This window comes from Myxocyprinus asiaticus, chromosome 32 (assembly GCF_019703515.2).
Source record: "Myxocyprinus asiaticus isolate MX2 ecotype Aquarium Trade chromosome 32, UBuf_Myxa_2, whole genome shotgun sequence".
NCBI classification, from domain to species: Eukaryota; Metazoa; Chordata; class Actinopteri; order Cypriniformes; family Catostomidae; genus Myxocyprinus; species Myxocyprinus asiaticus.
In genome coordinates this window covers 40,379,196-40,395,353 of record NC_059375.1, presented here as the reverse complement: position 1 = coordinate 40,395,353, position 16,158 = coordinate 40,379,196, and the positions used below count along the sequence as shown (strand labels likewise).

General features: G+C 34.4%; 1 protein-coding gene across 3 annotated transcripts in view; it reads left to right on the top strand.

Annotated features, from left to right (window-relative positions):
• The window catches only part of LOC127423638 (receptor-type tyrosine-protein phosphatase epsilon-like), a 112,851-nt gene that overhangs the window by 54,403 nt on the left and 42,290 nt on the right, over positions 1 to 16,158 (top strand). For all 3 annotated transcript variants that reach the window (XM_051668122.1, XM_051668121.1, XM_051668123.1), the window contains exon 2: positions 4,032 to 4,217. The gene's annotated coding sequence lies outside the window, so the exon portion shown is untranslated. The remainder of the gene's footprint in view (positions 1 to 4,031; positions 4,218 to 16,158) is intronic.

The following is a 16,158-nucleotide window of genomic DNA, read 5'->3' as shown; positions in this document are numbered from 1 at the left end:
TTAGGGGGGTGAGTGTAAAAGGAGCCAGCAGGTACTTGATAGATGTGCGGTATGTGTAAACCTCACTCCCCTGGCCTCAAGAGGCGCATTACCGACTGATGCTAGAGGCTGTGCCTCCTCGTTAGCGTGCCTGCCTCCCATGCCGGAGATATCAGTTCGAATCCCTCTCGGAGTGGGTCGAGTAGGACCGGTTACATTTGTACTATTTACAAGTATTTACTTGGATATGTAGAACAAGTGCTAAAATGGTACTGTCTTTTAAGACCTTGTTTGGTCTTAACAGCATCCATGCTATGTGTGATTAGAATGTTTCTTTTGTTGTTTTTGATAAATAACTGACTGTAAAGAACAGAATTGATATTAAAAGAGACATTATTAAACAGCAAATGGTTTGCTTGGATTTAGTCTTTGGACTCACATTACACAGAAAGTGTCAAAAATTGAAAGAGCGATCTTGGCATTTTTAAGAATCGACATTCGGATCGTACAAATTAAGATTCTAGAAAGCCAAAAATCCAAACGCATGAGAGAGGACCAGCATGTCCGTGAGAGGAACTGTGATCCTGCAAAATCAGTTTGTCTCTTTCGTGCCTCATAGAAGCATCTCTGACTGCACTGAAAATATCACAATATATCACAATACATGGATCTAAGTATCGATACAATATTGTGAGAAAAAGTATCACGATATATCGATATTTGATTGTACTGACACAGCCCTAATAAATATATATATATATATATATATATATATATATATATATATATATATATATATATATATATATATGTATATACTGTATATATATATATATATATATATATATGTATATATATATATATATATATATATATATATATATATATATATATGTATATACTGTATATATATATATATATATATATATATGTATATATATATATATGTATATACTGTATATATATATATATTAATGTTTATATATGCACGTCAGATTTATGTATGGGTCGCCATGTTAATCACCATTTTGCCTTACTTAAATTTGCTCTACAGTAGTTTTAAATGAATTATAGCACCTGAGTGCATCACTGTAAAAAAAAAAAAAAAGTGTTTGTTTTTGCAAACAGAGTGAGGAAACAGCTTATTATATATGCTGTCCATAGAGCTTAACTTGTATTAAATCGAGAACATTACTTGAAGCAATTTAGAGTTGCATAAGGCGTGGCGACTATTGATAAATCCATTCTGAATCACTGTTAATGTACAGGCAGATGACCAAACTTTGATTCAAAGAGGCTTTGTTGAGTGTTTACAGGGCTGTTCTGCTATAACCCTGGTAAATTAAAGTCCCGGTTTGTCCAGATACGCTTCATGCTAATGGAGGTTTTAAATATAAACCTCTATTCAGTGCTTGAGGACTGTCTACTGTTTCAGCCAGTGCTGCTAATTAGCTGGGTTGCCCAGGGACACACATGGCACGTTTATAGCTCCAAGCTCCAGATAAGGATGTGATTTTGGTTTGTTGAGCACTAAGTAGCACGTAACAGACTGATCTTACTGTTAATTTGGCAACAGTAGGTCGAAAGGTTTGCTGTTCAAACCAGTATGTGCTATTGAAATTCAAAACCACTGCTCCCAGTGGCCGAATCTGGAAGTGTTGTTGAACATGTGGACATGACATACTAACAGAATGTGTTCACTTTACCCATGATTGGACATTGGTTAAACTTGGTAACCCGCATTAGTCTGGTTGCTAGACTAGCTGGTCACAATAACAACAGCTTTCAATGCACAAGTGTGGGGATTCAGTACCCTCGCAGCTTTTCCGAGGTAGATAAATTGTACTTTGTCACCCCTGCCATTCCTCTTCCTCTAGATCAAGCCTTTCCTTTCTCTCTCTTCATCCACTTCCTCCTCCCACTCTCATGTGTGGTTTCCCCTCGAAGGGTTGCTGGGATTATATTACACATAGAAGACATCTCTGCGTTCAGGCACCGGGCTGCGGACGTTCCAATGTGTGGTGATGCCGAGAGCTGTTTAAATGTTAAAAACGGCATCTGCATTAGATGGACTGGTGGCTGGTTAATTTGAATTAAATCATTACTAGATTGTAACTGTGTCAAGAGCTGTATAAATACCAGCAGAGAGCACAATACAAATGAAGCATGACCTTGGATTACCTGTGTGATTTAAGTGTCTGTTTGAAATAGCAGTGTTTTACAGGACTTGTTTGGCTGGTTCTGTAGTTAGTGATGTTTGCTAAGCCAACTGTCAATATTAATATTGCTCATACTTAAGTGCGTGTTTCTTCAACTTCGGGCATTTTCATGTCCCAGGGGTTGATTTTTGTTAAAACTAACAGATTTCAACCTTTTCTATTTGTTAAATTACAGTCTTACTAAAACTGACCAGGCCTTCGTCATTTATTCTTTATACTTTTCAAATGTTTTTTTTATTTATATGTTTTATTGTTTTAGCATATCATGATTCGATATATTGTGATACATCACAATATCATGGTTCGATTTCGCAGGGGACCTTTTAATATTTAATATTGTTTTATTGTTTTATTACATGTTTACAATACTGATAATCTAAACAAAGAGTGAAATAAACATAAACCATTTCATGTTAGAAAATTATTTATATATTGTCATGGTTTTATGTGTTTTTTGTTCATGTTTTGTGTTAATGTCTTTTATTTTGGATGTTTAGTTCCTGTTTTATTGTCATGTGTTCCATGTCATGTTATTTCTTGTTTCCCTACCAGGTCATGCGGTCCCCTGGTCATGTGATTTCATGTTTCACTCCATGTTAATGTATCTTGCTTTCATTGGTTTATTGTCTTGTTACCTTGTTATCAGTTCTGTCTTGTCATTGGTTATCATTGTCAAGTTTCTCCCTTGTCCATGTATTTAAGCCTCATGTTTGCCATTGTCAGGTACTGTAAGTGTAACATTGCTGGGTTAGTGAAGTGAAGTGAAGTGAAGTGAAGTGAAGTGAAGTGAAGTGAAGAAGTCAAGTCAAGGTTTATGTTTTGTTCCATGTTTGGATTTACGGTTGTTGGATTTCACTTATGTAAATAAACTGCACCTGGGTTCTAACTTCATCATCGTCTTCATCAGCCGGTCTTTGCCAACAACGTTTTTATATATATATCTATATATATATATATATATATATATATATATATATATATATATATATATATATATATATATATAATTTATATTATTATTTATTTATTTTATTTATTTTTTTTTTTCAAAAATTATGACTGTCCCACTGTTGTGGCGTCATTTCCACAACAACAAACAATTTTTCTGCTAATAAAGTTATTAAGGGGCATCAATTCCAATCTAGCTGTAATTTTTTAAAATATGCAAAATGTGTGAAAATATTATTTAAAAGTGTGTATTAAGGATACATAAAATGTTAGCTATAAAAATTCTCAATACAGAGGAGTCATCTATTTTAATTACAAAAAAAAAAAACTTTTAAAATGTAATTTCCATAACCCTCATTTCCACCACAAATTTATTTTAGACACAATCCAGAATTTGAGATGTGCTAATGATACTGTGGTGGGAAGTTTCTTGACTTTCAGTAAAAAAAAAAAAAAATATTTTACAGATCTCCTGACATGCATGCACATACACTGTTGGGCATTGTTAGTAGATTAAAAAAAAAAAAATTGAAAAATTGAAAAATGTTTTAATGAGACTTTACTTTCATGAAGTACTAAACTATGGGACATACTGTAACTTAACTTGCAGTGTTTGTGCCATGTGAACCCTTACAAGTGCCCAAATTCATGTTGCCCAAATATGCTGATGTCGCACTCTTTTTCTTCTTGCATAATTAAATAAAGCATCGCACCAGGAATGAAAACCTGTCTGGTTTTAATTGCGATAATGACTGGATGACTGTACATTGTTCCTTACTTAATTTGCACAACAAACATCTAAACTGAGTCTCTGTCTGTCTCTCTCTCTCTCTCTCTCTCTCTCTCTCTCTCTCTCTCTCTCTCTCTCTCTAAATATATATATAGGTATCAGAATTGAAGTGTCTAGGTCCGTGTTTCCTGTGACACCTTTTACTTCTCAAATCTGCTTGGTGGAGGATAAATATAGAGAGAGGCTTGAAGGAGCAATGAGACGGTTGGATTACTCCTTCCTCTGGGATTCTCTGGCTATGATGGACCACCAAACCAGACACTGAATCAGCTCTGCTCAAGGTATGTACCACGCTGTAAAAAAAAAAAACAAAAAACAAAAAAAAAAATCCTCAGTAAAAATGCAAGAAAGATTACAGTTATAATGTAACAAATGTAATCTGACAGAGACCTAATCCACCTATCTGATACTGCTCTGATACAGACGTTTTAAAAAAAATATTTTTTAATTTACAGTTTCTTAATTGGCTACACATTTTATGAAATAATGTGCAGTTAGAGGTTTGCATTTCTTTGCACGTAAAAGAGTGCTGCCAGTCAGTTCCTCACAGTGAGGTATAGATATTCCAAACTGATTAAGAAAGAAAACATCACTGGTATTGGATCGGGATCCGTATCCTTATGTATCCCTACTCTATTAAACATTTTACAACATTTTTAACTTTATCTAGTACTGTATGTCTTATTGTATATTTTATTTGTTATAAAATCTATAATATATATATAAAATAAAAAGAAAGGATACTTTATTTTATTTTTTACATATTAGAGTATCTTTGTTTTATGTAGTATTTGTTATTAATTATTGTATTTTTATAAAATAATTTGGTAACACTTTACAATAAGATTTCATTTGTAAACTTTAGTTAATGCATTAAGGTATCATGAACAATTAACAATATATTTTTACAGCATTTATTAATCTTTGTTAATGTCATTTAAATAAAATACAGTTGTTCATTGTTAGTTCATGTTAGTTCATAGTGCATTAACTAATGTTAACAAATACGACTTCTGATTTTAAAAATGTATTAGTATATGTTGTAACCAATGTTAACCAAGATTAATAAATGCTGTAAAAGTATTGTTCATGTTAGTTCATGTTAACTAATATTGTTATCTAATGTTAACAAATGAAACCTTATTGTAAAGTGTTACCAATAATTTATAATAAAATTAAATATTAAAAGAAAGTTATTATCATTTAATAAAATATACATTTGTATTTTTTATTACTTTTTAATTGCATTTCTAAAAGTGATCATTTATAAATTGTATTAATACAATTATTCTGTAAAATGCAATAATAGCAATAATAATAATATAAGAGAATAATTTGATTAATAATAAGTTTAATAATAATAAGTGTATTTCACTGGCAACAATTTTTTTTTGAATGTTTTATATACATATATAAATATATGTATGTGTTTACACACGCACAATGCGCAGATAATTTTTTTTAATGCACATTGAGAATTTTTCTCATGCACAGATTTTTAATGCACAGAAATCTTTTTTGATGCAGGGGGGATTTTTCTTAGGCACAGAGAACTTTTCTCATGCACAGGAAGGATGATTTTTTTTATCTAGAACAGTGTTTTATCCTAGGCTTTGGTCTGTTCTTATTACCTCTAGCCTTTGTGATTGTTAAGTGGGAAATTGCTGTTTGGTCATTTCAGATCTTTTTTATGTAGACTCTCTTGGCCCTTTTTTGCCTGTGGTCTTCTGGGACTTCACTGCATGTCCCAGGGGTCGCAGAATTCCCAGTCCATGGGTTCCTCCTCGTCTATAATAATTTGGAGTACCTGACTGCTTGTCCCAGCTATGGACTCATACCTTTCTTCAATCCTCTGTTTTTTTGGTGGAGGTTCTTCTGTTTTTGTTCTTCCACCTCCCACAACATCAGCGTATGGCTTTTTTCTACTAGTTTTCACCTCTTCAGGTTCCAAAATCCTTCTCTTTGGCTGCGGTTCATCCTCCTCTTTTCTATCATATCCCATAACCTCATCATAAGACCTCTTTTGGGCCCTTCCAGGTTCCCGAACTCTTTTCTTGGTCTGAGGTCCATTGTCCTTCCCATTGCGACGCAATAACTTGAAACATCTGTTCTTTTCTTGCCATGGTGCCATCTTCAGTTGCAGAAGAGATCTGAGGGTTTCCAGCAGAGCACCTGTATTTATAGCAAATCAGTAGTGATGTCATAAAGAAGATTGTGATGTCATGGAATACTTAATTTGTTTTCCTTTGATTTTGTGTTCTTTTGAATCTGTGCTCAGAACACTACATCACTGTAGTGGTAGTGATGTCACTGCTATTCTGTTGTGTGGGTAGGCTCTTTTGACTCAGGCCAACAAGCTGCTAAAGTAGCTGTTGCCCAGCAACACCTTTGTTACTGGCCAGCACACTATAGAAACATTTTAGCCATAATGCCCAGCCATTTTTTTTTCTCTAAAATCTAAAATGTTTTGTGAGACTATACACATATGCAAGAATAAACATAATACAATACACAGAATATATAGAATTAACAACTACAAAAGTTATTAATTTAATTTTTGATTTCTGTTCAAATTTCTAAGAGTAAGTTAGTCTATGAATAATAGGAGGAGGGGACATTTTATTTTGTAATTTAGTTTTTACTTGTGGTGTATTACATTAGCAGGTGATGGTTTTCAAGTTAAGAAATTATGGCAGAAATATGTTACTATTGTATAGAACAACTCCAATATTTCATAATAATTAATAATAATAATAATAATAATGTATTATTATTATAATAATAATATATTATAAGATAATTATTATTATTATTTTAATAATAATAATTATTAAAATTATAGATATATTAAATTTAGCCGATATTTAAATTAATTTGCATGCTTTCCAATTCACTCAGTTGGCCTTCTGTTTAACAGTCTGACGTAATAGCGTTGGGAGACCACAAGAGGTTGAAATAACATTTACTGAAACTGGTCACACACAGGTGGCAGTCCAAACTAAGTTGTGCAAATTAGTCATCACCATACACACAGAAGTTACAAAGGTTTTTTTTTTTTACTTCATCAGGAATTAACAAAATGACGTTGATGAGTGCCATGTCGTCTGCCAGATGTGTCCGGTGTGCGAACCCCTTTAATTAACCCTGCCACTCACACTTTATCAAAGTTGAGTTGAGAAATATATTTGAAAAGACTATTGTGCAACAAGCACCACAATTTATATTTGAATTTGATATATTTTAATGGTCACTGGGAAAATCTGATTATCGATACTTGGAAAAGGCATTGATCCCAAGTCTAATGATTAGCCACTGGCTGGTAAATGTTCAGATTTCACTCACCAGTGACTGAGTAGTATAGTGGTGAAGAAGTTATTAGCACTGAGATCTCTATATAAGGTAAAACTTATTGTAGGGTCACTTAGGCCACATCCACACTATTCCGTTTAAGTTTGAAAAATCTGTTTCTTGATGTCATCGTTTTTTGGTTGCGGTTATGGATTATTTGGCTATGAGAGCGTTTTCGAAAATCTCAGTTTTCAGTGCCAGATACCTAGAGTTGCTAGGTTGTGATATTGTCTCCATTCAGCCCCTATTTCTCTCTTATCCACATTCATAAACACCCATACATGCTCATTAGAACCATTAGAATGTTTATGTGTTTATGTGTTTCAGTCTGTCCCTTCCAAATGTCAAGCAGAATGGTATGAAGTGCTGGACATCTATCAGGCTGGAGATGATGTTCTGATTGGCCTTCCTCTCTCTCTATCTTATTAATCGCACTGTGACATTTACAAAAGTGTTACCTCTCTCTGCTTTCAGAGCGCACCTTCGTATACACATATAGGAGAGACCAGGGCTAGTTGTCACCGGGGTTTTACTGCATTTGAGTAATTATGATGTTTTGAGCTGGCCAACATAGAATCTGTGCCAGCAGAATGATGTTAGCTAACTAGCGACATTTTTGCTAAATTATATTCAATGACTTCCTACACGTGTCGCGGCAGTTCCGAGGTGAAGTGTCCACTGTGTGGTGCTAAAAGCGAGTAAAATTTTAAGGTAGATTTTAACCAGAAAAGTTTAAATATGTTTTCAGAACAAGACAGTTTTTTGTATTAAGGTCAGGTCAGGGAAAGTTGTCACGGGTTTTATATGTTGTCAGTTTTTATAGTTTGCTAATTATAATGTTCTCACACAAAAACAATGGTTTGATATTTTTAGATATTACCTTTTATTAGCTCGATTATAACTGTACACTTAAACATACTAAAGTGTCAATAAACAGCAGGAACCCTGTTGTTCTCATTATGGTTAATGTGTGCTAAAAACAAAAACTATATGTTTTTTTTTCTTTTTTTCTGGGAAATAGTGTTGGAGGTGTTCAATGGTTTTTGCTAAGACTTTGAATTATGTCCCCATTCAGAAATGTACTTTCTAAAATAAATCTACCCTAAAAACTGTGACAACAAGCCCCAGTCTCCCCTAGAGTGTTTTAACCTGATTATTCTAGCCAGACAGCACTTCAGCATCATTTTAAGATAGACTCGAGATGTCTCGTCCCCTCGCTTTAATTTATCTCTTCGATCGTTTAAGTCGTCTCATTTCCTGCTCTGTCTGGGCTGAGTACCAATCAAAGCTAGGATTGCACTCCCCAGGTTTCCTGCATGGATTTCATGTCTCATTCATGAAATGCCAGCACACACATTTAAACACGCACACACAAACACACTTTCTCTCTCACAATGGGCCATCTGATTCAGCAGTGCATGTCATAATGTCATGACTTCCTCCGGCTAACATCTCCGTGTGTGATTTTCCCCAGATTGCCTTGTGCTTTATGGAATCCTGAATGGATTTTAAATCAGTCACAGTCTTGAAGGCGAGCTTATAGTAAAAGCTGGACTCTTGATTGGTTATTAATTAATTTATTTATTTATTTATTTATTTATTTGTCTCTCTACTTCAAAAACACCCAAATGTTAATTGTTGTATTTTAAAATAGTTTATCGTATCCCAGCTTAATATGCAGAGACTACTAGAAGTAAACCATATGATTGATTGCCCCGAGAAGTGTTAATTTTGAGACTAAACTGTATGTCAAAACATTGCTATGCGTGTTTGAGAATCCTGACTCGGCAACATTGGCTCAACCAATGGCGCGAGTTTGTGCTGGGACTGTCTTTTGACTAAAAGCAGAGGGGGATGTGTTTGGGAAACCTGTTTGAAAACAATCATTATTTTTATAATTTCATTTGGTGACACTAGTGATGCAGAAGTTAGACACTTAAACTTTAAGAGATATTTGTCAACATGAAATAAAAAAAGTCAGTATTTAGAGACTTAAAGAAATAGTTCACCCAGAAATGAAAATTCTCCCATCATTTACTCACCCTCATGCCATCCCAGACTTTCTTTCTTCTGCAGAACACAAACAGAGATTTTTAGAAGAACATATCAGCCAACAGGGTCCAAAACGTTGAAGCTCAAAAAAGCACATAAAGGCAGCATAAAAGTAACCCATATGACTCCATAAATTCTCCTCTCTGCCCAGTAGGTGGCGATATGCATGAAGAATTTGAATCACCAAAAGAAGAAGAACTCTTGGGTTAGAAGTGCGCTTAGGAGGGCTGTTTGAAAGTGGAGATTTATAGTAAAAAATGACTTAAATATTGATCTGTTTCTTATCTGTTTCTTATGAAGACATGGATTATAACACTGGAGTCATATGGATTACTTTTATGAAGCCTTTATGTGCTTTTTTTAACTTCAAAGCTTTGGACCCTGTTGACTTGTATTGTATGGACCTACAGAGCTGATATATTCTTATCTGGGATGGCATGAGGGTGAGTAAATGATGATTTTTAAAATATATATTTTTTTTTGGACGAACTATCCCTTTAAATCCATTTCGGCTAACTTCATCAAGCCCTTTTTTTTATTGAATGTTGCAGGTTTGTGTAATTTGAGGTGCCAGAGTAACAGCTTATTTGTGATCAAATGCATTTTTTCTCTGATCTATCAGACCAGTATCGAGTTGGCAGTACCCACCGCCCTATGGTGCCACCCTACATGTGCCCCGGCATGCAGAGAGTGAAACAGAGACACTCAGCATGAATGAGCTGAGATCAGTGGCCTCTTGTTGGGAGTGTGTGTGCGTGTATAAACTGGCTTTGCACCAGCACAATAACACTCAGTGTAAATCCAGTGCACTCTTTGAGCGGCCCACACTTCTATAGTTGTTTCTCACAAGCCAATCCGAGCGAGAAACAGACTCATGCAACCTTAATCAAAAACACGGCACTGGAGCACAGCCTGCTGCTAGTCTGTCAGGTTGAGAGTCAGGCATCTGTGAAAACTATCTCAATTGAATTTTGTTCACATGCTGTGACGTAGCAACAGTGAGAATGATCCCATTGAACCTGTGGTGTTAATGTCAAAGTTAAAGTTTAAGCAATGTCAGAAATGGAGATTTAGAAGGTTTAGATGGAGAATACACTCTTTTTGATCATATTAATAATTAAATAATTGAATTAGTTATGCTACCTGTAGAAGCACCAATATAGAAACTTTGGCCGATTCCAATATAGCAGATAATCATTTTCTCGTTTTGTCTGATAACTGATAATATGGCCGATAGCATACATACGCACTGCAATAAATAATTTTCTTACTGAATAGTTTTGTCTTATTTTCTGGTAAAAATATCTAACCATCCTTAAAACAAAATTACATAAAGCAGAATGAGGAGAAATTAATATCTTGTTTTCAGGGAAATATAACAATATATTTACTGTGGTCTGTGCTTCAATACAAGTTAAGCTCAGTCGACAGCATTTTTGGCATAATGCTAATAACCACAAAAAAATTATTTTGACTCGTCAAAATTGCAGTTACAGTAAGGCACTGACAATGGAAGTGAATGTGGCCAGCCCATAAACAATAAAATACACACTGTTTAAAAAGTATAGCCACAAGACTTTAACATTATACGTGTTAACATGATTTTAGTGTAACAAAAGTTCTTACTAACCTTATCTATGTAAAGTTATATCCAATATTACAACTTTGTTGTCGTGATTACACAGGTAAACCTGCAATCTCTTAAAAGCCGATGAATTCCTAATTTATCACACTAAAATAATATTAACACTTTATAATATATAAGGTTTATGTCTTATGACTTTTGAAATGGTGTATATTTTAACATTTATGGACTGGCCCCATTCACTTACTGATCCTGTGAAAATAATCACACGGCGATAATCACTATTTTTATTTAATTTTTTTTAATAGTGCTCATATCATCTGTGCAGATTTTTATAAAATGTGTCTGACTCACCTCGAGCCTAAAACCCAGAATTAATCTGCTAATGCTGATTTTATGTTCAGTATAAATCTGTTATGGGAAACTGGCACTCACCCATTTCATGTGAAATACAGGTTGCATTTGCTGTGAAGCTGTTGAATTGTTTATTGTAAAAGCTCTTTTGGCATGTCGTTAGATGTACTGTATATCACTGTCTGTCAACTCACACAAACACACTGAGACAGTAGGGATAGATGTTTTTATGCAGTCAGCTGTGAACTATTAATCGTCCTCAAATTGTGCAGCTTGTTAAGGAGACTACCTAGAATCATGTTACTATGCCTGCAGTACATTTTTCAAAACGATCCTTGCCGTGGCTCGTTGTACGTATCGTTGCAGTTTCCTGGTGAAATGAACACTAGAGGCGCTAAAACAACAAGTTTTATTCACTTTCACACGAATCACCAGTAAAACGGCAGATTATCAGTTCATAAACACTTACTTTTCACCATGTACCTCACACAGTGCTATCTTATGACATCTAAAGAATCGTACTATGTAAGATGATACATTTTGACATTTGCATTGCATAGCCAATTAAATTTACAAGCTTGTTAGGGCATGTTAAAATTGCGCCATAGCTCAACAGATAGAGCGTTGCACTTGTGATGTAAAGGACCGGGATACGAGTCCTGAAGAGCACGCGAGTCGACGTCTGTGCAGAAAGTGTCACAGAAGCACCATAAAATGACATGGTTGATTTAGCAATTGTGTTTTCCATCTCACATTTGCTTTTACCACACTATAGTTTTCAGTATTATGCCAGTTTTAAAGCTTTAGTTGGGTCTGTGTTGAACTGGATGTCTGAAATACATTTTTGTGTTAATCTTTACTCGTTCAAGAAACAGAGCTATAGGTTTCCTGGAGCTCAGCTGATAGAGCAGGGTGCTAGTAATGCCAAAGTCATAGGTACTGGTGAAATAGTGGAAGTTGTTTTGGATAAAAGCATCTGCCAATTGCATAAATGGTGTAATTGAGGAATGTTTCTGGACTAAAAATAAATGTTGGTAACTCTGTCAACCAACAGAAAAATTGTGGTCAGTGTGCTCAAACTAGTGTCACACTATGATGTTTAAAAATGTATCTGGCCCAGAAATGGTTTTGTTTTCACTGTTGCCTACAAACAGATGTATTGTTGTTTCCTCCTTTTTTAGGAAGTGCTGGGTTTTCTATATCAGTGGTTCTTAACTGATTGATTGCAAGCCATAAATGGGTCTCAGGCCTCTGCTGATAGTCTCAGGGAAAACAATGCTAAATGGGTACAATGGAACTAAAGGCCCCTCTTTAGGAAAATAATAAACAAATTATAGTAATACAGATACATTATAGGGACAAAAGCTATAGGGCAAATTTGATCAACTTATGCAAATACCTTTGAGACAACAAGATGCTTTTTGAGTTACAAATTAAGTTGATGCTTTTTTTAAATACCCGCTGCAGAAAAGGGTGCACGATTTCCTGTTAATTTCAGTCACATTTGGTAATATATAACATACAAGTATAGTACAAACAAATAAATCTCCATTGTGATTAGAGCAGTCAGTTTGAGCCCACTGTAAACATTCTTTATGACCAATTGATTATTTTTTTATGGGGGGCCTTTAGCCCCTGCAGGGGGCTTTTTTACACCAAGTACTATCATTTAACTTATTGAACAGTTATTGGAAAAACTAAACAATTAAAGGAATATTCTGGGTTCAATACCATTTGAGCTCAATCAGCAGCATTTGTGGCATAATATTGATTACCACAAAAATGTATTTCAACTTGTCCCTCCTTTTCTTAAAAAAAAAAAAAAAAAAAAAAAAAGCAAAAATCTAGGTTACAGTGAGGCACTTACAATGTAAGTGATTGGGGCCAATCTGTAAACATTAAAATACTCAGTTTTAAAAGTATAGCCACAATATGCTCGTTAACGTGATTTGAGTGTGATAAAATTGGTTACTAACCTTTTCTCTGTAAAGTTGTAGCCAATTTTACAACTTCGTTGCCATGATGATGTAACCCTGTAAACCCTAAATCCCTAAAATGACCATAAAATTATGATTTAAGCAACTTTACAGCTCAAATAATACATGAGTTTTAACAGAAGAATTAATGTAAGTGCTTTTATAAAATATTAAGCTTCAAATTTCTGCTTGTTAACCCTCCAAAAATTGGCCCCATTCACTTCCATTGTAAGTGCCTCACTGTAACCTCACTGTAAAGGCTATGATGCTAGCTTTTGCTGTTGTTTTTAAACAGAATGTACACAAAGTCAATTTTCCTATTCTGTCAGGTTAATCATTTAGCATATTTACAGGCCTGTCCAGGTCATGAGGTCAAAAAAATGGGGAAAAACAAAATTAGTAGCTTGAAAGCACTTTAATTTGGTTTGGATCAAAGTGTCTGCCGAATTTATAAATGTACTGTAAATAAACACTTTTGGTACCATGTCGGATTATCACTAATGTCCACTGTAAAATACAGAATGAGTCCTGAAGCAAAACCAGTTGAAAACAACTGCACTATAGTGCGGTATTTCTGTGTGTGCTTGTGTGTGTTGCTTATGCATAGCCCAAGGCCACAGTCTTAATTTGTCAAACCATGGCAGGTTGTCACGTTTCCATGGTAACTTTCAGGAAGGTGAGATGGCTGTCTGGTATCCCTCTGGCTGTTGGATATAAGATGTGACCTCCAATTCGTTGAGACCTGCATTAATGCAAGATTGCATTTCGTCACAAGCTAACATGCTGTTATTGGAACTTTTGTGCACTTTTGTGGTCACTATGGGTTTGTGTAATATGAGTGAGATATTGAGGCCTCTTTCTCTTAAATATGTCAGTCTGCAAGAACCACATAGCAGATGGACCATCCTGAGATGAGAGAAAGATAAAGAGAGACAACAGCCTTTAAATAAGAAAAAGGAACTAGCTATTAAAATGAAATGAAAAAAGATTGCTAGTAGGTAGAAGATCAGTCAAAGAGAAAAAAAAAATGAAAGAAAGAAACCCCCAAATCAAAATAAATAAATAATAAATAATATTTTGCTTAAATAAATTTTTGTAACTGCACTGTGACGTGTGCTAAAATAAAAGATGAATCATGACAAAAATCAAACTTTTTTTTTTTTCAAATACTGCAAAGATATTGAAAATGCACTAACACTGTTATTTATTTATTTATTTATTTATTTTGAAATAACTTGAATAATTCATAGTATGTTGGGGATATCCCCGCTTGAGCTGCATGAGCTGAAAGCTAAAAAACCTTTACAATGAACTTGTAATCAAATGCACTCAAATGCATCCTATGTGACATTATCCAGCTATATCCACAAGATAAACGTAATATTGCAACTTACATCTGCACTGACAATTAATGCCATTTCCTTAAAAACATGCTACTATTAATCGTCTAATACAACAGAGGAACAGAGGAGCATGAGTTAGGTAATTTCAAACAGCAATCCAGTGCTGGCCGGAAGCAACAATTTAAAGTAAAAAACGTTTTAATTATTGATTTGTTTCTTACACCAACCTATCCATTTGCTTCAGAAGACATTCATTAATCGACTGGAGTTGTGTGGATTACTTTTATGCTGCCTAAATATGACCTTTGGACCATCAAACAGCCAACAGCAACACACTCTCATGGTGAAATCGTCAGGATTCGTACGACTTTTCTAAATTTGGCTAATTCGTATGATATCGTGCGACTGCACTCGTTTGAATTCCTACGACTTTCACTGTCGCTGGACTTTGTTTCCATCTAATACGCAGGGTTGGTTGGGTTACTTTTGAAATGTATTCCACTACAGATTACAGAATACATGATGTAAAATGTAATTTGTAATGTATTCCGTTAGATTACTCAAGGTCAGTAACATATTCTAAATATTTTGGATTACTTCTTCAGCACTGCTAGATTTTTTCATTTGTTTTGACTATAAAAATTCTGCCAGTACAGTAACACAAAATACACATGTTAAAAATACATTCTCTGAAAAACCTAAATATCTTATGCAGTGTTGTTTCTAAACAAGATAAATCTTATTGATCTTGTTTTAAGGATTTTTAGTTATTTTTACAGGAAAACAATACAAAAATTATCATCAAGAATAAGATTTTTGCCCTAATATCAAAGTCTTACTAGAAAAAAAGAAATTATGATCCAATGTGAATTTTCTTGTTAAAAAAAACATGATCGTGCCTGGTAACGTGCATGTAAAATGGCTAGAAATAGCATTTTATCTTAGCGTAAAGCTGACAATTTACACAAGGTTTATTTCTGTTTCTTGTGCTCCAAACTTACTTCAAACTTACTTCTCTGTCTGCTCGTATTAATGTAGCACATCATAAGAAAGTGTTTCACCGCTGTTCAAATGCACTTTGGATCGCATCATTTATATGTATAAATGTTTTCCATCTGAAAGGACTAAATATTAAATGAAACAAATGACAATAAAATGCAAAGTAATCTCTTCAGTAATCTAAATACTTTTAGAATGTAACTGTATTCTAATTACCAATGATTTAAATTGTAACTGTAGTGGAATACAGTTACTTATATTTTGTATTTTAAATACGTAATCCCGTTACATGTATTTCGTTACTCGCCAAACCTGCTAATACATGACAATTACTTGCTTCTGTCACACACAACATCTTCCTATCATGTTTACACACTCTACTGATTGGTTAAGTTTAGATAAGGGGTTTGGGTAAGGGCATAATATTAATAAGTATGTCCTTAACGCCTCGTGTGCGGATCTCTCACTTCCACATTAGACATCCGGGAATTTGCACATGATGATTTCGTACAAGTTTATGCGAACAACATCGTGTGAGACATAGATGAAATAGCCAACTTGTAAA